The sequence below is a fragment of the Engystomops pustulosus genome, chromosome 7 (genome assembly GCF_040894005.1).
Source record: "Engystomops pustulosus chromosome 7, aEngPut4.maternal, whole genome shotgun sequence".
In the NCBI taxonomy this organism is placed as follows: Eukaryota; Metazoa; Chordata; class Amphibia; order Anura; family Leptodactylidae; genus Engystomops; species Engystomops pustulosus.
Genome location: NC_092417.1, coordinates 52631323 through 52655987, shown reverse-complemented (window position 1 = coordinate 52655987; position 24665 = coordinate 52631323). Strand labels below are relative to the sequence as shown.

The 24665-nt window shown below is 40.3% G+C and overlaps 1 long non-coding RNA gene across 1 annotated transcript in view; it reads left to right on the top strand.

The window, feature by feature from the left end:
- LOC140068770 (uncharacterized) overlaps positions 1–12754 on the top strand; it is a 22761-nt gene extending 10007 nt beyond the window's left edge. Inside the window, exon 3 of the long non-coding RNA XR_011848552.1 lies at positions 12625–12754. This is a non-coding gene — a long non-coding RNA (uncharacterized lncRNA). The remainder of the gene's footprint in view (positions 1–12624) is intronic.
- The last annotated feature ends 11911 nt before the right edge of the window (positions 12755–24665 follow it).

Below are 24665 nucleotides of genomic sequence, written 5' to 3'. Positions count from 1 at the left end.
GCCATTTCTTTTTTGCATATACAGCCCCTGCCTTTAACTAAAATATGTACAATGACCCTCAAATAACATATTGCTTCCGAAGAATGATTATAATTAATATGGCAGTCCCCAAACACCAGAACCAAGCTAAATACATAAATACAGTACCAAAATTGACCTTAATATACAATTACAGTCCCAGATCACAGAACACACACACACACATATACTGCATATATAAATATATATATAATCCCAAATCTTTGACATATTTATAGATTCTCCCTAATTTATACACTCACCGGCCACTTTATTAGGTACACCATGCTAGTAACGGGTTGGACCCCCTTTTGCCTTCAGAACTGCCTCAATTCTTCGTGGCATAGATTCAACAAGGTGCTGGAAGCATTCCTCAGAGATTTTGGTCCATATTGACATGATGGCATCACACAGTTGCCGCAGATTTGTCGGCTTGCACATCCATGATCCGAATCTCCCGTTCCACCACATCCCAAAGTTGCTCTATTGGATTGAGATCTGGTGACTTTGGAGGCCATTTGAGTACAGTGAACTCATTGTCATGTTCAAGAAACCAGTCTGAGATGATTCCAGCTTTATGACATGGCGCATTATCCTGCTGAAAGTAGCCATCAGATTTGGGTACATTGTGGTCATAAAGGGATGGACATGGTCAGCAACAATACTCAGGTAGGCTGTGGCGTTGCAACGATGCTCAATTGGTACCAAGGGGCCCAAAGAGTGCCAAGAAAATATTCCCCACAACATGACACCACCACCACCAGCCTGGACCGTTGATACAAGGCAGGATGGATCCATTCTTTCATGTTGTTGACGCCAAATTCTGACCCTACCATCCGAATGTCGCAGCAGAAATCGAGACTCATCAGACCAAGCAACGTTTTTCCAATCTTCTACTGTCCAATTTCGATGAGCTTGTGCAAATTTTAGCCTCAGTTTCCTGTTCTGAGCTGAAAGGAGTGGCACCCGGTGTGGTCTTCTGCTGCTGTAGCCCATCTGCCTCAAAATTCGACGTACTGTGCGTTCAGAGATGCTCTTCTGTCGACCTTGGTTGTAACGGCTGCCGATTTGAGTCACTGTTGCCTTTCTATCAGCTCGAACCAGTCTGCCCATTCTCCTCTGACCTCTGGCATCAACAAGGCATTTCCGCCCACAGAACTGCCGCTCACTGGATGTTTTTTCTTTTTCGGACCATTCTCTGTAAACACTAGAGATGGTTGTGCGTAAAAATCCCAGTAGATTAGCAGTTTCTGAAATACTCAGACCAGCCCTTATGGCACCAACAACCATGCCACGTTCAAAGGCACTCAAATCACCTTTCTTCCCCATACTGATGCTCGGTTTGAACTGCAGGAGATTGTCTTGACAATGTCTACATGCCTAAATGCACTGAGCTGCCGCCATGTGATTGGCTGATTAGAAATTAAGTGTTAACGAGCAGTTGGACAGGTGTACCTAATAAAGTGGCGGTGAGTGTATACAAACACTTTGCATGTAACTCTATGCAATGAGGACTCAAGCAGTGCAATATTGTCAAGCTACTGTGTGATACAGGCACGCACACTAATCGTCTTAAAGATTTGGATGCTACTCATGCTTGTATAATTTGATACAATTTATACATCTCATCCAATTTGTTGGCAGTCGGGCCCCATTCTCTGTGCTAGAAACAACCCAGTGGACCACTAGTAATCCGAAAGGCTTCCGGACAATAAAGCTTGACAAAATCAACCATAAGAATTGTTTCCACTAATAAGTAACCTAGACCTTTAGTTACTATTAACGTTCTGAAACTAAGGTCATCAGAGATTTTCTATTAACATAGGGCTTCCCAATGTTTGATGGGGTTGTTTTATTCTAGATACAAGTAATTGGTAATAAATTACAATATAGATTTAGCAAATATATTTAGAATATGTAGAGATAAGTGAACCAGTAGTTTTATTTTAGGTTCGGTCGCAAGACCTGGATATATTGCATGTGATACCCTTGCTACTAGCCATGGCCATGATTGACCATTAGCCATGAGTGACCATCAATTTCCCAATTTTCTTGTTCATCCACCAATCTGGAAATATATCAGGGTCACATGGCCAAACCCATACGCAGAAACCAAAAAATAAACCACTCAGCTCTACCCATAGAATGTCAACCTATATACAGATAAATACTTGAGAAACAATTTCATTTGTCAAAATTCAGAAATACCTTTTAGACTTGTGATTTTGAGAAAACAATCTGAATCTGTCAAGGTGAAGTGAATCGAAATCTGTCTTTTTATTGGTTACCAAAAGGCACGCATGAACAAAGTCAGTACTAATGTTTAGGTGTCTACAAATTGATACATACAGGCTCCGAGTATAAATCAAATTAAGTGAGACGCTAGCAGAAAGCCTGAGTCAGCCGCTTTCAGCACTGGAAGACAAAGAACTTAAATATAATGCCCCGGTGACAATACATTTCAGAACACAGGAAATCTTTTCAAGCCTAAACTCCTGTTAATTATTTGCAATGTTTATGAATCTAAGTGTATAATTATCTGGGTAGATAAATGGATACATTGTGAAAGATAATAGAGCATTATCCGGTCCAACTAAATCTGATCTTTTCAAAGCAAACTCCTTAAAGGAAAATATTCAATATTGTAATAATATAAATAAAATTTTCTGTGTAGATTTATTTTTAATGCATAATTATAACGACACGTGGTGTGTTTTTTCTGATACACTGAAAATGCCTTGCTAGCCACCGCTAAAGGGAGCTTAAAGAGAACCTGTCAGGCACATCTAGCCCTACTTCATTTAGCAGAATTGCTCTGCATGAAGATATTGAAATGAGTAAGCGGCTTCTGTAAATTATAAAATTACCCCCCTTCCCTCACACTTCATTGTAATCCTGTGAAATGAGTCAGCCGGGTGTCCCTGAGCAGAGTCAGACATCAGCGCACTTTTACTCCTCTGTCCTCTTGGAAACAGCCCCTGCATGCCTCCCCTGCACAGTGTTACAGACTGAAGTTCAGCTCAAGATCACCTGACTGAATCAATTCAGAGGATTACAATGTAGATTGTGAAGGGGGGGGGGGGGGCATTTTATAATTTACTGGAGCCACTGACTCTTTTCAATATTATGATGCACAGCAACTCACTACAGTAAATGAGGTAGGACCTATGGTTGGCAGGGCTAGATGTGTCTGACAGGTTCCCTTTAAGAGCTGACTTCATTCTGGATCATTCTGAGTGCTCTATATAACAAATTGATTCTAAAACAAAAAAGATTCCAGAAAAAATCCCCGGTGGTAGTTGCATGATGGTAATTAAAGGGGGTTAATCACATATTTTGTAGATTGTGGGAGCCATTGGTATGGCAACGAAGAGCCTTCTACAGGATTCTAGGCCCATGAGTCATGAAAACTAAGACTGTTCAATAGTGATAAAATAATTCTGCTATAGATTTTGATACCGTAGTATAGTATATGATATATGCAGTACATGGCATAAGAAATGTAATATTTGCATATTCAAGCCTCCTAGATTGGCTGAAAAAATGAAAATCTTTTAATAAAAGTATTCAAAAGTCTATAAAATGTTAAAAACATTGACAAACACTGTAATGGCTGCTGAGACCTCTGTCTCCCCCAGCCTAGAAGAGTAAAATTGCATTTCTGCGTTGCCTCTCTTTACTCCCTTACTTTCCTTGGCTTATTTCTTCTGTTCTATAAGTAATGCCCCAGCTGTGATTACTGGGGAAAGAAAAGGGAGTAGTTATGCCTACTTTGGAAAGGATGGGCGTGCTACTAGTTTGGGGTAAAATGGGAAAGTGAAAATAGGGTACTGCTGTGACTACTGGTAAAAAAAAGTGAGGAGTTGTCTGCTGTGGAAAGGTGGATTCTGGGATTTATGAAAATACATTGTCCAGGATAGGTGGAGCGTAAGTCTCCACACACCTGCAAGGCGGCCTTAATTGGTAAAATCTGCATAAGGTGAGCTCTTACCTCCTGACCCTAGTCAAAAGCCTCTCAGTCAGTTGAACCAGTTCTCTACACTCTACTGATGAAATGACAATACGTCGAAACAGGGCTGTCTAAATATTTACATATTTTCCGTAATCCCCTAGTGGAGCATCAATGGCTATAAGTCTCCACAGGCCTACAAGGCAGCCTTAAGTGGCAAAGTCTCCATAAGGAGAACTCTTACTTCCCAATCGTGGAAAGGTTGATTCTGCAGGGGGTGGTTGGGACTGATGGGATAACAGCTGAAAGAAGGGAGGAACACTGCTGTACTTTCACCCATTTCTACGGGTACACAGCAAGCGGCCTCACAGAATGTGTAAATTGTGCTTGGACAGATTTGCATTGCCAGTATGTTAACCCTAGGACAGCTTGATTTTTATTCCATTCATAACCTGCATCTCTGTAATGGAAAAATATAAAATAGCAAAGCTTTTTGTAATCCTACCTGTCATGAATAATTTATACCTGTTCTACATAGGGTCATAGCTGATGAATCTCTCTGAACACTGGTTTCCTTTTGTTTGTACGAAGCAATTTGTATGTATAGTAAGAAAGTGTTTTCTCGGCAGCTGTATGCAGAAGGTTTCTATAGTAACAGGACCATGGAAGTCAATGGTTACAATTGTGACCCCCTCACACACACACATATATATAACAAAAAAACAGGCAGCACTCCAACAATACTGTGCTTTCAACGAAGTATATGCAAAAAATTATATCAATTGTTTGTTTTGGAGTCCTCTGGATTTTTTGTTGCGTTGTTCTATTCCGGCAAAGCCCAATGTGAGGTCAAACTTTTTCCAAACTGTGCTATGACAAATAACTAAACGATATATGATAGGTAGATACTTTAACAGATAGATAGACATATAAATGTAGATATGAGATATAAATGGATTGACAGATAGATAGATACCGCCATTATTCTATGTTATCATTCTACGCTATCACTTCTAGCGACTAGATGGCAAGGCTGAGGTCTTCAATAGAAGATATATTAGCATAATATGTTCTATAGCTGTAGTTAATAAACTATACTAAGTGTGGATTAATAATGTATGTGCTAAAAAAAATTATGCCGCTCAGAGCAAAGACAATTATTTTCACTCACGCCTTTCCTTTCATCCTCTAACCTTTAACCCGCCGCATTTGCCGATTTCATTATCATAAGAAAAACAGAATACTATATATAGGCTGCAAATGTAATACACATAACTCATGCAGGTCATCAGACAGGAGAAGAACCACCAATGCTTTGTGGGAATGTGCAGGGGCATAGTTGGCAGAAGCCTATAGCAGAGTTTGGAATAGGGCCCCCCATTAAAAAATATATATATTTGTATATATACAATCAAACGTAGTATATACACTTAATGTATACATATATACATACGCACATATATACAGTACAATACACACCCATGCATCATATACACAGATATACATAATATGCACATCACATATGCAAACACGTATAGAGTATATACACATGACATATACAAATACATACTGAAAATACACAGATACGTACAATACCATATACAGACATAAAGCACACCCAATAACCCAGATACTGGGGCCCCCTGACATTGTGGGCCCCATAGCAGCTGCCACAGCCATTGCCAGCAATGGGCATACCTTGGCAAGTTCCGGGGCCCAGAGCTACTGGGGGGCCCAAATAAGGTTGTACATCATTAATCTTTAGACCGTGGGGGGACTTATATAAAATAACCATGAGGGGGCTGAGGGGGTATGATAAGCTAGGGAATATTTTAGCTAATATGAGATTTTTTTATTTTCTTAGTTTTGAATGCTGCCATGTGAGTTCACTGCAAAGGGGGTCCACTGAGTTTCTGTCGCCCAATGGCCTACTGAAACCTAGGGCCGACCCTGGGAGCTGTTATGGCTACTACCCCAATAGTAAAGCTCCTGGGGACATTTCTGTGTTACCGGGACAAAAAATTGTTGTCAGGAGTTATAATTATAAAACATAGCTGTTTCGGACTTACATACAAATTTAACTTAAGTACAAACCTAGATAACATATCCCTTACATAACAGTGATATTGCAATATTTAACATATACATATATGTGATAGTATAAGAAATGATTTGTCACCTTATAAACTTCTCATTGCAGGGTTATAATCCCTCCTTCAATTATATATGTATTTTGAACTTTCCCCAATCTTCTTTTACCCAATGTCAATCAAAAAACCAAGAAAGACAATTTCCACAGCGTTGCCAAAAATATGCAGAAATAATAATAGGAGAAGTTGAGTGGCTTTCCATTTTTTCAAGAGATGGATGGCTAGGGCAGATTTCATTTATGAGAATTGTTCTCCTGTACTTAGACGATGGGACTTTAGAAATACTTTAGTGATCAAGTAACCAGATTTTTTTTGTACGTTGAGAGCAGTATGTATGATGTATGATTATCTGCCCTCTCCTTCACTTGTCCTATAAAAATAGTTTGTTAGTCGCAGCTCACGAGAATCCTTCTGGGCCCTTTTCACACTTGTAATTGTCTATTAGCATAGGAATAATCATAGTACGTTCCATCATGCCTTGTCCCCAAGGGAAAGAAGTGCCAACCTTTAGGACATGACCTTCACATCCTTTTGTGAAGCTTTGGGACTAAATTAAATTATCCTGTCACTTGCATCAAGCTCATCTGTCAACTTAATCCTTCTCATTTTTAATAAAATGCATCGAGATCTTTTAGAATATAAATTCGGTCTCAATGCTCATTTTAATGCTTCAGTTCCACCATTTAGAAATTCCCAAAAATAAAAAAATTTCAACGACAACCTATTGTTAGGCGTGTACAAGTGTTGATTTTGCACTAGGTTGAGTTAAGGTATGTAGTTATTCTATTTTATACAGTTTAGTCCTAGCTGTAGGCGAGACAAGGTCTTAATCACAAAGGGGCCTGAATGCCTAATCCTGACCTCTAGATAATCTTTGACAGAGCCAGCTTGTTACTAACAATATCTTCATAGCAATTGTATAAAGATATTTAAACTCAAGGCCCTGAGTGACAAGCACAACTCTCCAATTAGAATATTAAAGCTTAAAGGGGGGTCTATCGTTTCCCGACTTACCTCAAGTAAACAAGCTTTGTGTAGGGCACTGTATAAACCGTACAGACATACATTTCCTGTCTCCAGCTATCTTTCATTCATGAGAAGATACAATTTTTTGGTTTATGCAACTCCTATGTGCACAGGGGGAAAGGTGTCTTCTGGTGCACACGTTCTTTCTGGACGGATTGTCAATCATTGTATGAAGGGGTAGTTTTGTTTGGTGCTTTGTTTGGTGCTTGCACCAAATATTTATGACCTTGACCTTTGTGCTCCAATAAGATAATTTGCCTAAGTATCAAAGCAAAATGTTTTCTAAAATAATAGAATAATAAGAAAGAGGAATGGTATGTATGGAAAGTGAAAAATCATTGTTATACTGTACATGTGAGTTGGGAAGTAGTAGACTCCTTTAACCATCATCACAAAAAATTTATGACAACCAGAGAAAAAGGCAAAAAAAGTGAGACACTGTTTACGAGAATTAACTGTGGTTGAGTAAGAATCTGGGTGTACAGATTCTAACTGAAAGATCCAGATGGTCTGTAGAGTCTACATAAAGGCAGGCGGCATCCGAATGTTAGATTCAGAGTTATATTACAAAACTCAGAAAAGGACAACATTCTTTTGAAAAAAGGATAATGTTAATGTGGCCCACACATTCCTATAGAAGAACAGCTATTGGGCTGATATGGCCACTGATGGTTATGCTTAGGAACTTCTCTTGTTTATAGTTTGCCTATGGCAATATTACATATGCAGTGCCTTGGGGCCATGTCACCCTTAGTCAACGCAAGAATATTCCCTTTTGTACATGCTGAGCGCTTGTCACATTAGAGGGTAGGCACCATGCAGATGAACCTAGCATTACGAGAAGGCCAGCTAACTCATATAAGGCCAGCAATAGAAAATAGTGAGAGAAAAGTTCCTTTGGGGTACCAGTGCTATACAAAAGTTCTATATGTATTTATTTTGGGAGGATTGTATGTAATAAAATAGGGCCACGGTATATACTATTCATATAGTTGGTAAAATGTATTATGTATATGTAAATAATGTAATCATTTATTCAGGGAATATACTGTAGAATATGGGTTGCTATAATATATTGAGGGGTAATAGTGCTGTTAGGTATCTTTGGTATATGCAGGGGGTTCATCATGGTCAGTTTTGAAGGGTAAATATTACTTAAGTGCACAGTGTGGGATATATTGTTGTTATTGTTGTTATTCAGGGGACATTATACTCTGAATGACTGTTGAATTCTTTAGGGGTGCTGTGTGGAGATGTGGAGGTAAAATTCCCCCAAACTGTGCAGGGATAAGTCATAAACAAAGCTTTCACAATGTTCTGTTCCAACAAAGAGGCTAGAAATGGCCTTGGATTTAACTGCTTCTCCACCTAGGGCACCAAAATGCCTTATCCAAGCCCTGGGTTAACCATCTGACTCAGTTTAGGTCTCAGTCTAGTGCCATGTAACTCTGCACAGTGTCTAGTGCCATGAGTTTATTAAAAATTCCACACCTTTATTTCATTCTCCATAGTAGGAAGCATATTGGCATAATGCTGTTGTCACATATTTACTCTGGCCACGTCTTACTTTTTTGTTAATACATCATCATGGTAAGTGGCACTTGACTTAATTTACCATGGTGAAAGAACTGTGAGACTACATGAGTTATAGTACACTTAGTGTCCAGCTTCTGAACAACAGTACTGCATTTTCCAAAAAATTGGTAATAGTGATTTCAGTAGCTCAGCTGTGACAGCATTTCTGCTATGGGAAGAGAGTACTTTGAATAAGAGGCTATAAATGGCTTGGAGAACAGAAGAAAATAAGTAGTCAGTGTAACTGAAGAATTAGGAATGCTATGGTATAATGAATAGAAAAAGAAAAATAGAAATAGAAAAGTTTATACCTTTACAATCTTGCTAATATTTCTATATGCTCAAACCTGGTAGTCATTAATCCTATTCATATCACAACCCCTTTAAATGCTACTTCTCAAAGCAACAGAATAAATTCTTCCAGAGATGGACACATACAGTACATGGGCCATTTACTATCCCAAAACACAGTGCTCAAAAAATTAAAAGGAACACTCAAATAACACATCCTATATCTGAATAGATGAATCAAATATTCTCATTGAATGCTCTGTTCTGTACAAAGTTGAACATGCTGACAACAAAATCACAAAAAAAATAATCAATTGAAAGTGTATGGTCTCACAAGGGGTCTGAGGTTCTCATCTCGGTACCTAATTGCAGCAAAGGCTACCTCTGGCGAGCACATGCAGGGTTGTGCAGCCCTCCAAAGAAATGCTACCCCACTGTTCGCACTAAGACCCAGGCTGATAAGAAGCATAGGACTCCTCCTGTCTTCTCTCCGGGTGACAAGGTGTGGTTATCTTCCAGATACGTTCGGCTGAAGATACCTCGCTACAAACTTAGTCCCCACTTCCTTAGTCCCTTTGAGGTGATTCAGCGCATCAATCCAGTGTCCTACAAACTCCGCCTTCTGCCATCTATGCGCATCTCGAACTTCTTTCATGTCTCCCTCCTGAAGCAAGTCATCTTGAACCACTTCATCTCCTCCTCCTGAGGCTGACTCTACTAACATCAACGAGGTCAAGGAGGTGTTGTACATGAAGACCTGAGGGGTAAGCGGTTCTTTCTTGTTGACTGGAAGTGGTTCAGGTCCAAGGAGAGATCCTGGCAGCCTGAGTAGAGTATCCTGGACAGAAGTCTCCTCCAAAGATTTCTTCAGGCCATGGAGAGGGGGATGCCAAAGGGGATTACTGTCACGGGTGTCCCTGCGATCCATGCCTCGGATCGCAGGCACACCTGTGCCCCTCTCTGTGGCGGTGCTGCTCCGTCCCCCAGCCCGCACTTTTCTCTCCACGATCCTGCTCCCATCCTGGCTACACCGTGCACGCGTCCCCGCTCCCTAGGGCATGCGCGCGCCGGCAATCAGAGACTTAATGGGCCAGCGCACCATTGATTGGCGCTGCCACTTCCGGGTTTTCCTTAAAGGCCGGCTGTTCCTCGCCAGATCTTTTCACTCATTAGCCTTAGAGAAAGCTTCCCTGCATTGTTCCTGTGTCCTTCCTGTTCCCCTTCTGCGTTCATCTCCTGTTGCGAACTTCGACCATACCTTGGACCTCTGCTCCTCTGCCTCCTGGCATGACTGTCTGCCTGTAGCTGACCTCAAGCCTGGGCACTGATTCTGTTGACCAAAACATCATCCAGAAAGCAGTGATACTGAGAAGTGTTCTTTGATCCCCACCTGCAGAACCAACCCTTGAATTTACTTGGTGTTTTATTGTGTTGTTTAAGTGTTCCCTTTATTTTTTTGAGTGGTGTATATTTTATGTAGCATTTCAACATTACAAAGGCAAAATCCTAAAACCACCTACCATGGTTTATTAAAAATATAATGTGTTATGTATCTCTACTCTCTAACAATCTGTCAGGAGAATTTGCCCTAATAAACAGCTATAAGTTTGTAGTAAAGCAGCTCAACACATTTACTTTGAAGTGAGATGCATTCATCAGTAATTGACTCTCCTGAAGTCAATTACTGATCCGTTTCTCCTGACAGGTTTCCTTTAAGGCTTCACCCATGCACCATTGGGTATACTGGTATAATGATCATTAGTGTTAAGATATAGGCCTCTAACCTTGCTCTAGCTTTTGCACAATACTCCAGTAGATGCCAGGTATTGCTCAAATATACCTCTGTCCTGAACTTCTAATCTTGTCCCAACTACCGTATATACTCGAGTATAAGCCGACCCGAGTATAAGCCGAGGTACCTAGTTTTACCACAAAAAAAATGGAAAAACCTATTGACTCGAGTATAAGCCGAGGGTGGGAAATGCATTGGTCACAGCCTCCCAGTATATAGCTGCCAGCCCCTTTCTGTATATAGCCTGCCAGTCCCTTTCTGTATATATAGCCTGCCAGCCCCTTTCTGTAAATATAGCCTGCCAGCCCCTTTCTGTATATATAGCCTGCCAGCCCCTTTCTGTATATATAGCCTGCCAGCCCCTTTCTGTATATATAGCCTGCCAGCCCCTTTCTGTATATAGCTGCCAGCCCCTTTCTGTATATATAGCCTGCCAGCCCCTTTCTGTATATATAGCCTGCCAGCCCCTTTCTGTATATAGCTGCCAGCCCCTTTCTGTATATATAGCCTGCCAGCCCCTTTCTGTATATATAGCCTGCCAGCCCCTTTCTGTATATAGCTGCCAGCCCCTTTCTGTATATAGCTGCCAGCCCCTTTCTGTATATATAGCCTGCCAGCCCCTTTATGTAGATAGCTTGCCAGCCCCTTTCTGTATATTGCCAGCCAGCCCCTTTCTGTATATTGCCAGCCAGCCCCTTTCTGTATATTGCCAGCCAGCCCCTTTCTGTATATTGCCAGCCAGCCACTTTCTGTACATTGCCTGTCAGCCCCCTGTTGCCGGTAAAAAAATAATAAACTTACTACTCACCATTCCGACGGCCCGGACAGCTCCTCTTCATCTTCATGCCGCAGGTCCGCGGCAGCTCCGTGGCCGCGCCTCTTCTGTTTTCATGCCGGCTCGGGTCCGCGACAGCTCCGTGCGCACGGCCCGCCCGGCGCACTCTGTGACGTCAACAGCGGATGACATCACAGTTGAGCGCCGGGCCATGCGGCCGGAGCTGTCGGGCCCGAGCCGGCATGAATAGAGAAGAGGCTGCGGCCACGGAGCTGCCGCGGACCTGCGGCATGAAGATGAAGAGGAGCTGTCCGGGCCGTCGGAATGGTGAGTAGTATGTTTATTATTTTGTATACCCGAGTATAAGCCGAGTGTTGAATTTTTAGCACAAAAGTTGTGCTAAAAAACTTGGCTTATACTCGAGTATATACGGTAATTTCACCATTTCATTTTTATTTGAAAATGAGAAGAGAATAAGATTGTGGATAAAACCCTTTAGTTGAGTGATAAGTGGTTGTAAATTCTCTATTATACAAAAACATTTTGATTTTATTTTTTATTCCCATCTAAAATAAATACTGTGGCAGATTTTATGTTCAAGTTATAAAGTTATATTGGATTTTTGCATAGGAAATGTATTCAGACGAGGTTCGGTTTTTCTCTTCCTAAATCTATGTTCTGGGAATACAATTATGAATTACTTTGTGGCAGGCTGCAAACAGTATTTTATTAGCAAAAAGCCCCTGTTGGTAAATGGACGTCTCTATTTTCCGCCTTTTAATTTATGGCTTTTGTAGCTTCAGCTTTTGAATTTACTATTAAACATGTCACCATATAAACGACTCTGTCTAGTAGCCCATATTTTTATTTTAGCACGTATTTCATATGAATTGACATTAGTTGCAGCCTCTTGAAGCTGACCCTAACAAACCCCCCCAACAAACAACATTAGTTTGGAATTATTATAGTAGTTACGTTGTTGGTTTTCTGTTATTTGTGCCTAAATTTCAGAGTACATGAAAATCATACACTTTTATTTCCTTTCCAGCAGAGAATATGTTTAGAAAACGGCTCCTAAGGGGATACTACTCGCAAGCGGGAAAAAATGCTATTCCCAGAAGATGTAAATCTTTCATTTTTTGTAGCGTCTGAAGAGAAAATAAAATTATAGACGAAAACACAGAGTGTCGCTGTTAAGTAGCCGCGCACAAACGGTGCATTTTTCATGTTGATGAAATTTTTCCAGCTTGAATATAATGTAACTTATTACGTGAGATTGGATCTTAGAGGCTGAGACAGAGTCGGTAATTTGCAATTAATTTTCGGATATATAACTTTTTTGTCTTGCGAGTTGTAGATTTTCTGCTTCTATAGTTTTGACAAGGGAATAAAAAAGTGCAACTGAATGAAACTATATTTTATATCACAGTCGGTAATGAATATCTCTGCCGGTTGCAATGGTTATATACTTTATATTATTGCTTGGCCCAATAATACATGCACTGAGTAAATAAATAGCAAGTTATAAAATGGTGGCACCCGGACTCCATCAGGTCTAACGGCGTCAACTAAGCATACACTCAGGGGTTTATTCCACGCAGGTAATAATGTAGTCATATTTTAACCAATAGCCACTACTACCGGGCAGTCCTGCTTGCCCTGAAGTGTTAGATACGTAGGAGGTTAATATAGTAGTAGTGACTTATTACTTCTCACACTCTATGTGATCATGTTGGACATATAGCTCTCTTGGGGAATTCAAGTGAACTGTTTAGGTTCCAATAAAAATTACTTCTAGTGGCTAGTATGAGACACCAACTCGGATATTTAGCTCTAATAGTCAGGTGTTTGTAACAAAGGACGGTGTTCAATGACCATCTGACCATAAGTATATTTCCGTGCAAGGAATTTTATGTTTTTCACATTTATAGGACTGTAATAAACTTCAGTTTGCCTAAATGCACCAGAGGGCGGTTCAAGGCATTTTGGTGCCCTAAGTAGACAAGAAAAATTGTGCCCCCAACCTTGTGGCAGAATCAGGGCCCCTCCTGAGGAGGAAAAAAAAATCATAAAAAAGAAATATAAGAGGCCAGCTGATTAAGGGATCATCTACAATAAGGCCTACCAGCAGTAATTATAACGCAAATAGAAAAATATTTCCCTTCAGTGAAAATGTACATACCACAAATTTAAATATATTCCAGCAATAAATGTAACAAACACATTAATATAATCTGGCCATGAATATAGCAAACACATAGATACCATATACTATGCCTCACATATAAAAAATATAAAAAATAAAGATGCTGCAAGCATGAAAATATATAATCAGTAAATAACCGTATATAAATATATACCAGCATCATATGTACTGCACACCTGGGCTGACTATGGGCAGACACAGACATCACTTACTGTTCAAATTAGGTTGCGGCTGTTCACTTCTCCCTGATATATATACAGTCACGCACATGCCACAAGTATATAAGCAGCCACACAGCACGCATCGCCAATATATATTTAACACAGCAACATTATTTTAAAAAACTATACTCAACTACCTGCACTCCCAGCAGCCGTCTCCTCGCTCCCAGACTTCTTCTTCTCCTTCAGGACAATGCCAGCACTGCTGAAGTTACAGCTTTGTTAACTGTGCCACCTAAGCAATTGCCTACCCTGCCTACTCCTTGTTCTGCTCCTGAAGCAGCCACCTATTAGTCATCTTACTGACATTCATATTAAAATGTTGGCAAAATTTGTTGTATTGAAGCCATTTTCTCTGAAACAACACCCCTTTCCATGCCACAAAATTTCCATGGTCTAAAATTAGATTAACAGAATGAAATAGAAGTTACAAAAATTCACACAAAAAATTTTATTATTCACACAAAAAATATTATAAATTCCTGTAAAAATTACTGGGAATATCAAACGTTCTAATTTATTGGATGGTCATAGAAAAACTTAATGACCACTTGTTCCTCACTTGAAGAACACATGATAAGAAGTGATAGCATTAAATTTGCTACAATAAGGTCAAATTATAAGATTTATTTAAATTATGGAATTTGAGTATAGTTTTATATTTATACAGAATATATGGTAAATCTGTTGTCGTGCAGAGGATCAAAGGCACTACTCGGTGTAATGTAGGGTATGGGAGTTATGGGATTCTACAACATATCACCACTAATAAGGCTGGTGTATGATAAATCTATAGTCATTGTGCTACAGTAAAGTGACAAGCTCATGGTTACAGTAATAATTTATTTGTGGCATTGATCGTGTTTACATTGATTTCAGCTGACCTTTTAAAAATTGGAATGAGTACAAATCCTATTTAAATGCCATAATTTCCCATTTTGTTGCAATACTTTCCAAGACCGAGACAATTAAATGGACTAGATCAGTAAAACAATTGACTGAAATGTTACCATAATCCTTATTAATAGCAAGTCTTTCTGGGGTCACAAACATCTGATCCAATAAGTTCAATGCAATACAGGACAATTCACAGAAACAAGAAAATATTTGAAATTGTAGTGGCTTTAAAAAATAGAAAAAAATTGTTCCACCGCCAAAAAAACAAAAACAAAGAAAACTTTAATAATTCTATTCTTAAGATGGGGTGGGGTCTTCTGGTTTAACATCACTAAGCATAACTTTATGTCATAAAGGGGTGTGGACCCAAGAGTGAAATATCCATGATGAAAAAAACTGGAAATTAAAATCATAAATCCAGAGACTACCTGTAGGTTTTTTTCCTGCACCCCTGTTTTTTATTCCCTTTCTTTATTACCTGTAACTGGTACAAATGACGTATTTATATATATTCTTTAACTCACATGTTATTGTAGAATATAACACCTGTAGACTCTTATGTTTGACTGTTAAAATCTGTTATGACAATGGTAGATAGTTATGAACAACTATGATACCTGTAAGACTGCAACAATCGCCTGTAAACTGTTGGGTTAGACCATGACACTGGTAGACAGTGATAACGTTCACTTTTATTATAACATCAGGTTAAAAGATGCAACTCATGTAAGCAACGATCATTTCGATGACCAGAGTCTTTCTCAAGCCAGAAAAAACAAATGACACACACATGGTCTGAGCACTTATTTATATAGCTATGGTGCTGGAGAGTACATAAAAAACTGTGGGCAGTTATGATCGGCCATGACACCTGTAGACCATTATAATTGACCATGACACATGTAGATCGTTATAATTGACCATTACACCTGCAGATAGTTATGATCATACATGACACCTGTAGACTGTTGTGATTGACCATGACACCTGTAGACTGTTACAATAAACTAATACACCTGTAGACTGTTCTGATCAACCATGACACCTGTAGACTGTCAGGATAGTCCATGAACCAGTAAACTGTTATGTTTGACGATGACAGCTGTAGAGTTTTTTGATTGTCCTTGATACCGATAGACTGTTCTGATCGACCATAACACCTGTAAACTGTTAGGATAGTCCATGAACCTGTAAATTGTTATGTTAGACCATGAGAGCTGTAGACTGTTCTGATTGTCCATGACACCAAAAGACTGTTTGGATAGTCCATGAACCTGTAAACCAGTGGTTCTCAACCTGTGGGTCGCGACCCCAGTGGGGGTCGAATGACCAAAACACAGGGGTCGCCTAAAGCCATGGGAGCCACAATTTTATAGCATTTTTTGGCACGAATACAATATTCTTGTACATGGTTTTGGGTCACCGCAACATGAGGAACTGTATTGCGGGGGGCTCACAGCATTAGAAAGGTTGAGATCCACTGCTGTAAACTGTTATGTTTGACTATGATAGCTGTAGACTGTTCTAATTGTTCATGATACCTACAGACTGTTGTGATCTACCATGACACCTGTAAAATGTTATGATCAACTATGACACCTGTACACTGTTCTGATTGACCATGACAACTGTAGATTGTTATGAAAGACCTTGATGCCTCTAGACAGTTATGATCGTCCATGACACCTGTAGACTGTTATGATCGACCACAATACCAGTAGATTATTGTGATCAACCATGACACCTGTAGATTGCTCCAGAACAGTAAAAATTATAACTTTTTAATCAGATATGACAATATTCGGTGTCTCACAGTGGCACCATATGTTAGCACAGACAAAGTCTATCTTTAGGTGGCACCATATTGACATGCCTATAGGGATTCATATTAAGGATTCATGCACGGAAATAGTTGAAAATGAAAGCTAAACTTTTCCACTAAGCTTTGGCAGTGTGACAGGATCTACGTGGCCTTCTGACATTATGACTAATATTCATGAATATATTACTTTAGGAGAAGTTGAGACTAGTATGAAAACAATTATTGATATGGCAATTAAACATATCTACAAATTCATTTCTCAGAGCCCTGTGTATCTGAGATACTCCGACTAAACAAAGGAGCCTGGCAAGGTCTTGTATTTTGACTATCCAAAATAATGGCCGTGCTTTCAAATAATTAGCCTCATTACTAATTCATTTTGTATTCATTGTCAGAGCATCTATCATTGTGAAGCGGTGTGGCATTTACATGAGACCCATTTACATCTCAATTGCTCTGTAATCTAGCACATAATTAATACATCATCTTTGTCAAACACTCTTATTTCCAGATAGTTACATGGAAATTGTACTGGAAATGTCATTGGAATGAATAGTAAGTTAGGTCTTAAAGAGCATTATCCTTGAAATAAAAGCCAGCGTACCTGTAAATATAGGCGCACGAGTTCTGCTCTGTAAAGCCTTTGTATATTCTTTTCCAAAGTTTCTTAAATATCTTGTTCACTTACATAGACAGGATGACAACCATTGATGCCGCCATTGGTGTTTATGAAGATCTCCATAGGTACAGGTGTAGCACTGGTTATCATGACTGGCTTAACCACGTTGAGCAGAGGTGATACGATACGATAAAACTTTATTTATACAAAAAGGGAAATTACTGTGTTACAGCAGTCTAACGACATAAAAGGTATGACACAGTGGGGGTCATTTACTAAGGGCCCGATTTGCGTTTCCAGACGTGTTACCCGAATATTTCCGATTTGCGCTGATTTCCCCTGTATTGCCCTGGGATTTTGGCGCACGTGATCAGATTGTGGCACATCGGCGCTGGCATGCACGCGACGGAAATTGGGGGGGCGTGGCCAAATGAAAACCCAACGGATTCGGAAAAACCGCCCCATTTTTTTAAAAAAATGTGTTGCGGAGCTTGCACTTACCTTCACTCAGCCCGGCTTGGTGTACTCCAGTGCGTTCCAATGCTCTTCAGCGCAGCAGCGCCACCTGGTGGACGACGGAGCAACTACCTTAATGAATCCCAGCCGGACCCGAATCCACCGCAAAGAACGTGCCGCTGGATCGCGAATGGACCGGGTAAGTAAATCTGCCCCAGTATGTAGTGTAAGTGAACAGAAGGAACCTCCCTTTTTTGTGGTAACTAAATGGGGCACATTTACTTACCCGGTCCATTCGCGTTCCAGCTGCGGCTTCTCGGACGAGCGTTTGGGTCTTCCGGCGATTCATGAAGGTCCTGCGCCCGATGTCCACCAGGTGTCGCTGCTGCGCCGAGGTCTGCCGAGTTGCGTCAGAGTTCACTGATCTCTTCCTGGTGCATGTAAGTATGGTGCGTGCGACCAATTTTTTTTTTTTAAATGCAGCGTTTTTTCCGAATCCGTCGGGTTTTCGTTCGACCATGCCCCCCCATTTCCGTCGCGTGCATGCCAGCGCCGATGCGCCACAATCTGATCACGTGCACCAATAACCCGGGGCAATTCAGGGAAAATCGGCGCAAATCTGAAATATCCGGGTAACACGTCGGGAAAACGCAAATCGGGCCCTTAGTAAATGACCCCCAATGAGTTAATTCACTTAAAGGGGTTCTTTCATGAAAGAACAGTTTTAAATTTTACCCCCAGAGTGATGTTCAAACAATAACATTAATTTTTAACCCTTTACTTCACAATTTTAGACAGTTTTATTGCTCTTTTAGTGAGCAGTGTAAAATTTCAGCGTGTGGGCGGGGACTCTCTAAGCAGACACATTGGGGCACATTTACTAAGGGTCAGCATACCACATTTCTGTCGGGTTTCCTGACTATTTCCGATTTGCACCACATTTAACAGGGTATTTTGCCGCAATCGTGTCAACTTTCATGCGACACAAATTGGGAGTGTGGCTGTCGGACAGCCCAAATGATTTGGACTAATTTAAAATTCAAATTGTGTCACAAGACATGCACTCACATACACCGGGAAGAAGTAGTTGAACTCCGTTGGACTGCATCGGGGAAGCGTCAGTGACTTTTTAAAAAGTAGCAAAAAACTCATATAGTCACTGCTGGTGAATGTGCCGTGACTTTTTATACATTTTGCAACTCGTTTAGCAATTTTGTTTTAAAAAGAAACCTCCCAAACACAAGAACATAAGAATGTTTATTAAAGGGCCAAAGCCACTTTAATGAATATGACAGGCAGCAAAGCTCCAAAGACAGACAGTCCCAGGAAATTGGTCTAATGATAAATAACCCCAATTTCCTTATATAAACAGTATAAAATTTTATATAGACTTATAGAAACTCCCATTATATGGATAGGATACCTCTTTGAATGGGGAGGAACAAAAGGACAGATCCCACTGTATGTGAATACAGTGGGACACATGCTCACCCTCGATTGTAAGGGTTTGTCGGGAATCTTCTCGACTCGACTAAATTAGCTATGATCCATGGATTTATTTTTACTGCCACTATTTAGATCAAGAAAAATTTTGTTTTGTGCTTTTATGTTCCTCCTTTTTGAAGAATTACATTGTAGGATTACAAACTGAACTTAACAGACCTGTGCCTTTTTGGTCTTGGCCTGGGGAGTGTCTGGAGTTGCAAATCAATGGGGCACATTTACTCACCCGGTCCAGTTGGGATCCCGCGGTGCGTTGTCTGATGAGGATTCGGGTCTGCCGAGATTCACTAAGGTCGTGCGCCCGATATCCAGCAGGTGTCGCTGCTGCGCTGAGGTCTGCCGGAGTTCACCTTCTTCTTCCCGGTGCATGTAAGTGCTGATGTTGCGACAAAATTAGTTTCTTACATTCCGCAGCTTTTCTGAATCCGTCGGGTTGTCCGACGGCCACAACCCCCCCCCCCCCCCGATTTATGTCGCGTGAAAGCCGGCGCCGATGCGCCACAATCTGATCGCGTCCGCTAAAATCCCGGCGGAATTCGGTGCAAGACGGAAATATACGGGAAACCTGACGAAAGTTTGCCGTTCAGACCCTTAGTAAATGTGCCCCAATGTGTTAGAAAAACAAGAAAAATTGGAAATCTATGCTCATTTATTGGTTCTTCACCTCATATGTTAGCCCTGGCTTTTTTCTTCTCATTTTTTCATGTTGAAGATCAAAATATACTGTCCTATAGATCCCAATGAAACTAAATCTATACCTAGAATGTATACCATATGTTACAGGGATTCAGGTATATCCTCTCCCCCTCCATATTGGGAGTTTAAAGCAGTTTTCTGGGCTAAAAATAATGATGACCTAACCTAAGGATAGGTAATCGTTATCAGACTGTTGAGGGTCCAACATTCAGCAACCCCACTGATAAACAGGAAAGTAATACAGGTAAGTAGACATCTCTATTCGCTATATTGATCTGATCTTATCTGAATATGTTACAATAGCCTAGATAACAAGAAGGCAAAGAATGAAGATCTGCTATTCTAGCCAGCCTCCATGTAGTCATGCATGGGTAATTTCTATATAGTTTTGTTTCCAGAAGAGAAGCTTAACTTGTAATTATCTGTACCTTTGCCACTTTGAATGGGTTATTGTTGACTAATTGTTGTAATTCTAACAATGATAGATCACATCTGCTAGGATAAAAGTTTCATTCCCTAGGAAGATAGTCGGACTGTATAGTTAAAGCAAACCCATCATCAGAAATTGGCCAAATTAACCACTACTAGTATGTTATCAAGCAGCTGAGCAGCTTCTAGATCAAGTTTCTTTCATGTGCTGGCATCGTCCAGAAAATCAACCTTGAAGAGAGGAGTAAATTGGTTTTATGAAGTCAAGGAGGTGGAGAATTTAACACTGAAGTCAAGATCTCCATGCCTCAGAATGTCCCCTTAACTGCAATTGATGGTCCTGCGTCCAAGGACATTATTATCCAGGTCTCCTGAACTTCGGCACTTGATGTCAATCACAGGGTAGGAGGTGTTCAGAGGTGGGGAGAGTTTGTCTTTAGTGTTAAACTCTCTGCCACCCTGACTTTATACAATCAGTTAACATCTGACTAAAAAGTCGATTTTCTTGCTGATGCTTCCAATCTAGACCATAAAAGAAACATGATCGAGAAGCTGTTCAGCAGGTTGACAACATACTGGTAATAGTTTAGTAGGCCAATTTCTGATGACAGGTTCCCTGTAAATTCAGGACGGGTAAGAAGCATACCAAACCTCAACAGGAACTGGGTGACACAATTTTACAGTTTGAGGAGCCTTGTATACATTGTGCCAGCTTAGAAGGATATTACAAGTGGGATTGTACTGTGACCTGGTAAAGTGCATGGACAATGAAAACTGTTAAGTTTACACTGGTTCTTGATTTGGGATCCATGTGAGAAATGTCTGGCGACCACAACAAGGGTGAATGTTGTCATAAAAATCTTTTACTCTTTGTCTTTGTTATGTCTTGTTCCATTATTTTTTTCTTTCTAGTCCTGAAGTTGCCAAAAAAGGACACCAAAAAATGCTTGACACGAGTACAAGCTAAATATATGATTTCTGTAGGCAGAAGCACAGAGCAGGATAACTCCAAGCAAAACAACATGGAAAGAACATAAATTTCCCGCTGCAGCCTACATAATGGATTCTGGGATCGTGCCTTTAGGTCTGTTTGTGAATGGAGCAGATGTGGGAGTTCTGTCAAAATGACGTTTGGCTCGAAAGAAACATACGCACATTATTTTTATAAGTTGAAGATCGATAGGTCCAGCTGCACTTGCAGTCTGGCTCGGAATGAATGATGAGATGCCTCCCTGAGAAAATGTTCCACTGTCCGTCTATAATTGTCTTTGGGGTTGTTTCCTTGGGTCTTTAAGGATCGGCATTGACTTTAATATTTAAAGGGCTGTAAGTATAGTCTATGGCAATACAGACTAAAACCCCATAATATATTTAGTAACTAAAAAAAAACAGATAATAGAGTGGGATCCGCAGAGAAATTTCTTAGACATAGGCCCCAGTCCTGTACATTTAGATAAATCTTCTAAATCATGTACTCAAAAGACATTGACGATATAGAGGTGAGTGTCTACAGTGTTAGTATTACAGCCTATGAGTTTAACGTGTTCTTTGGATGGCCAACTTCCTAAACATGGCACCGCTACAATGTGGAGACTGGTTAAGTTCATATCTTTGTTTGAGACTCCATAAGGCAGTGATGGCAAACCTTTTAGAGACAGAGTGCCCAAACTTCAACAAAGACCAGCTTATTTCTCGCAAAGTGCCAACACAGAAATGTAATTTGTGATTTATACTCCCTTCTCTGTCACAGTTTTCATTGATACCAGCACCTGAGGACACCAATACAGCAGAAAATAGTCCCAGGTAGAGCTGTCACTTTAAAATACCTCTTTGCACAGCAAGTCCTGGGCTGTCTGGGACTGCAGGAAGATACCTGGAGTCATCTCTGGTGATGGCCTGAGTGCCCACAGAAAGGGCTCTGAGTGCCACCTCTGGCACCAGTGCCATAGGTTAGCCATCACTGCCATAAGGTGTCCATCATTTAAAGGGAAACTGTCAACTCAAATCTTTAAGGGGGTTAGCGACTGTTACCAAACTTTACCAAGGAATGTGCAAGACCCTTAAAGGCTCACCCATATAATATATACCCTAGTAAAGATTGTGTAAAGCCACTGGAAATGGCAGGTCACACAACCAGCCAGTAGCAGTACTTGGAGTTTTGAAAAATCATATTTTGAGTCCAGCACACGGCAAAAAAGTAGATTGAAAAAATATAATAAAAAGTCAGTATCAAGTGTATACATTTTCACTTTGAAATGTATACCATGGGTGGTTGTGTCCAAAACGCATCCGTTTTTGCATACTTTTGGTACCTATATGATTTTAACAAGATGAAATAAATAGTTTTTAAAATATTTTTTCAATATACTTATTTGCCGTGTGCTGGACTCAATGGGGCACATTTACTTACAAAGTCACTAGAGTTCTGAAAATAATACTTTCAGAATCAATGCTGGAAGTGAACACTGTTTGGGCCCCATGCCAATACATTATGCATCAGTTTCCAATGCATTACAGAGAGTCTTAGCAGAGTATTAACCCCTTAACGCTCTGCGCCGTAGCTCTACGGCGCAGAGGTATAAGGGATGTATGAAGAGGGCTCACGGGCTGAGTCCTCTTCATACAGAGGTGGGGGTTTTTGCATTTTGCACAAAACCCCCACCGCTAATAACCGCGGTCGGTGCTTGCACCAATCGCGGCTATTAACCCTCTAAACGCCGCCCGCAAAGTCGCGGGCGGCGTTTAAAAGACGGCGGCGCGCGGGTGCCGCCATCTTTTTTTCGATCGCCACGCCCCCGAACGTCATCGGGGGGCGGCGATCGGTTACCATGGTAGCCTCGGGTCTTCTTTTGACACGAGGCTACATGGTTTATGCAGGTTCGTTACAATGAGCCAGTGGCTCATTGTAATGTAAGACCTGCAAAAACGCCATATATTGCAATACTGTAGTATTGCAGTATATGGTAGGAGCGATCTGACCATCTAGGGTTAATGTACCCTAAATGGTCTAAAAAATAGTGAAAAAAAAAAGAAAAAAAAAAGTTTAAAAAATAAAAAAAATTAATAAAATATTAAAAGTTCAAATCACCCCCCTTTCCCTAGAACGGATATAAAACATAACAAACAGTAAAAATCACAGACATATTAGGTATTGCCGCGTCCCAAAATGCCCGATCTATCAAAATATAAAAACGGTTACGGCCGGCGGTGACCTCCGAGGCGGGAAATGGCGCCCAAATGTTCGAAAAGCGACTTTTACACCTTTTTACATAACATAAAAAATGAAATAAAAAATGATCAAAATGTCGCACAGACCTCAAAATGGTAGCAATGAAAACGTCGCCTCATTTCGCAAAAAATGACCCCTCACACATCTCCGTGCGCCAAAGTATGAAAAAGTTATTAGCGTCAGAAGATGGCAAAAAATTTTTTTTCTTTTTTGTACACATTCGTTTAATTTTTGAAAATGTATTAAAACACAATAAAACCTATATAAATTTGGTATCACCGCAATCGCACCGAACCAAAGAATAAAGTAGGCGTGTTATTTGGAGCGAAGAGTGAAAGTTGTAAAAACTGAGCCCACAAGAACGTGACGCACGTGTGGTTTTTTTTCAATTTTTCCACATTTGGAATTTTTTTTCAGCTTCGCAGTACACGGCATGTTAAAATAAATAACATTACGGGAAAGTAAAATTTGTTACGCACAAAATAAGCCCTCACACAGGTCTGTACACGTAAAAATGAAAAAGTTATGGATTTTTGAAGTTGGAGAGCGAGAAATTAGCCGAAAAACCCTCCGTCCTTAAGGGGTTAATGTTGATGTTTCCCAATTTTTATAAACAACAGGCTTTTTAACCCTGTCTCTTAGGTTTCATACCACTATAATTCAGTAGAGGGATCTCGGTAAAATAATACTGTGAGCTTCTGATTATAGTCTGTGAGACATACCTCGAAGAATAGTGTGTGCAGCCTCGTGCTTGCTAGACAAGATCAGTGAGATTAAGCAATACACATTTAGAATAGCTGAAACGTAATTGATTTCGGGAGTTCTGTGAAGATCACACAGGGTCACTTACTTTATTGTTGGAATAGTCATGAACAGACTATAAACACTTCATTTCACAGGAAGAAGATGCTGGCATGCAGCACTGGAGATTGACTTAAAAAAGTACTTACAGTAGAATAAACTCTGTATATAACATTTCCATAATGTATTATTCGAATCTCAGACACTTCT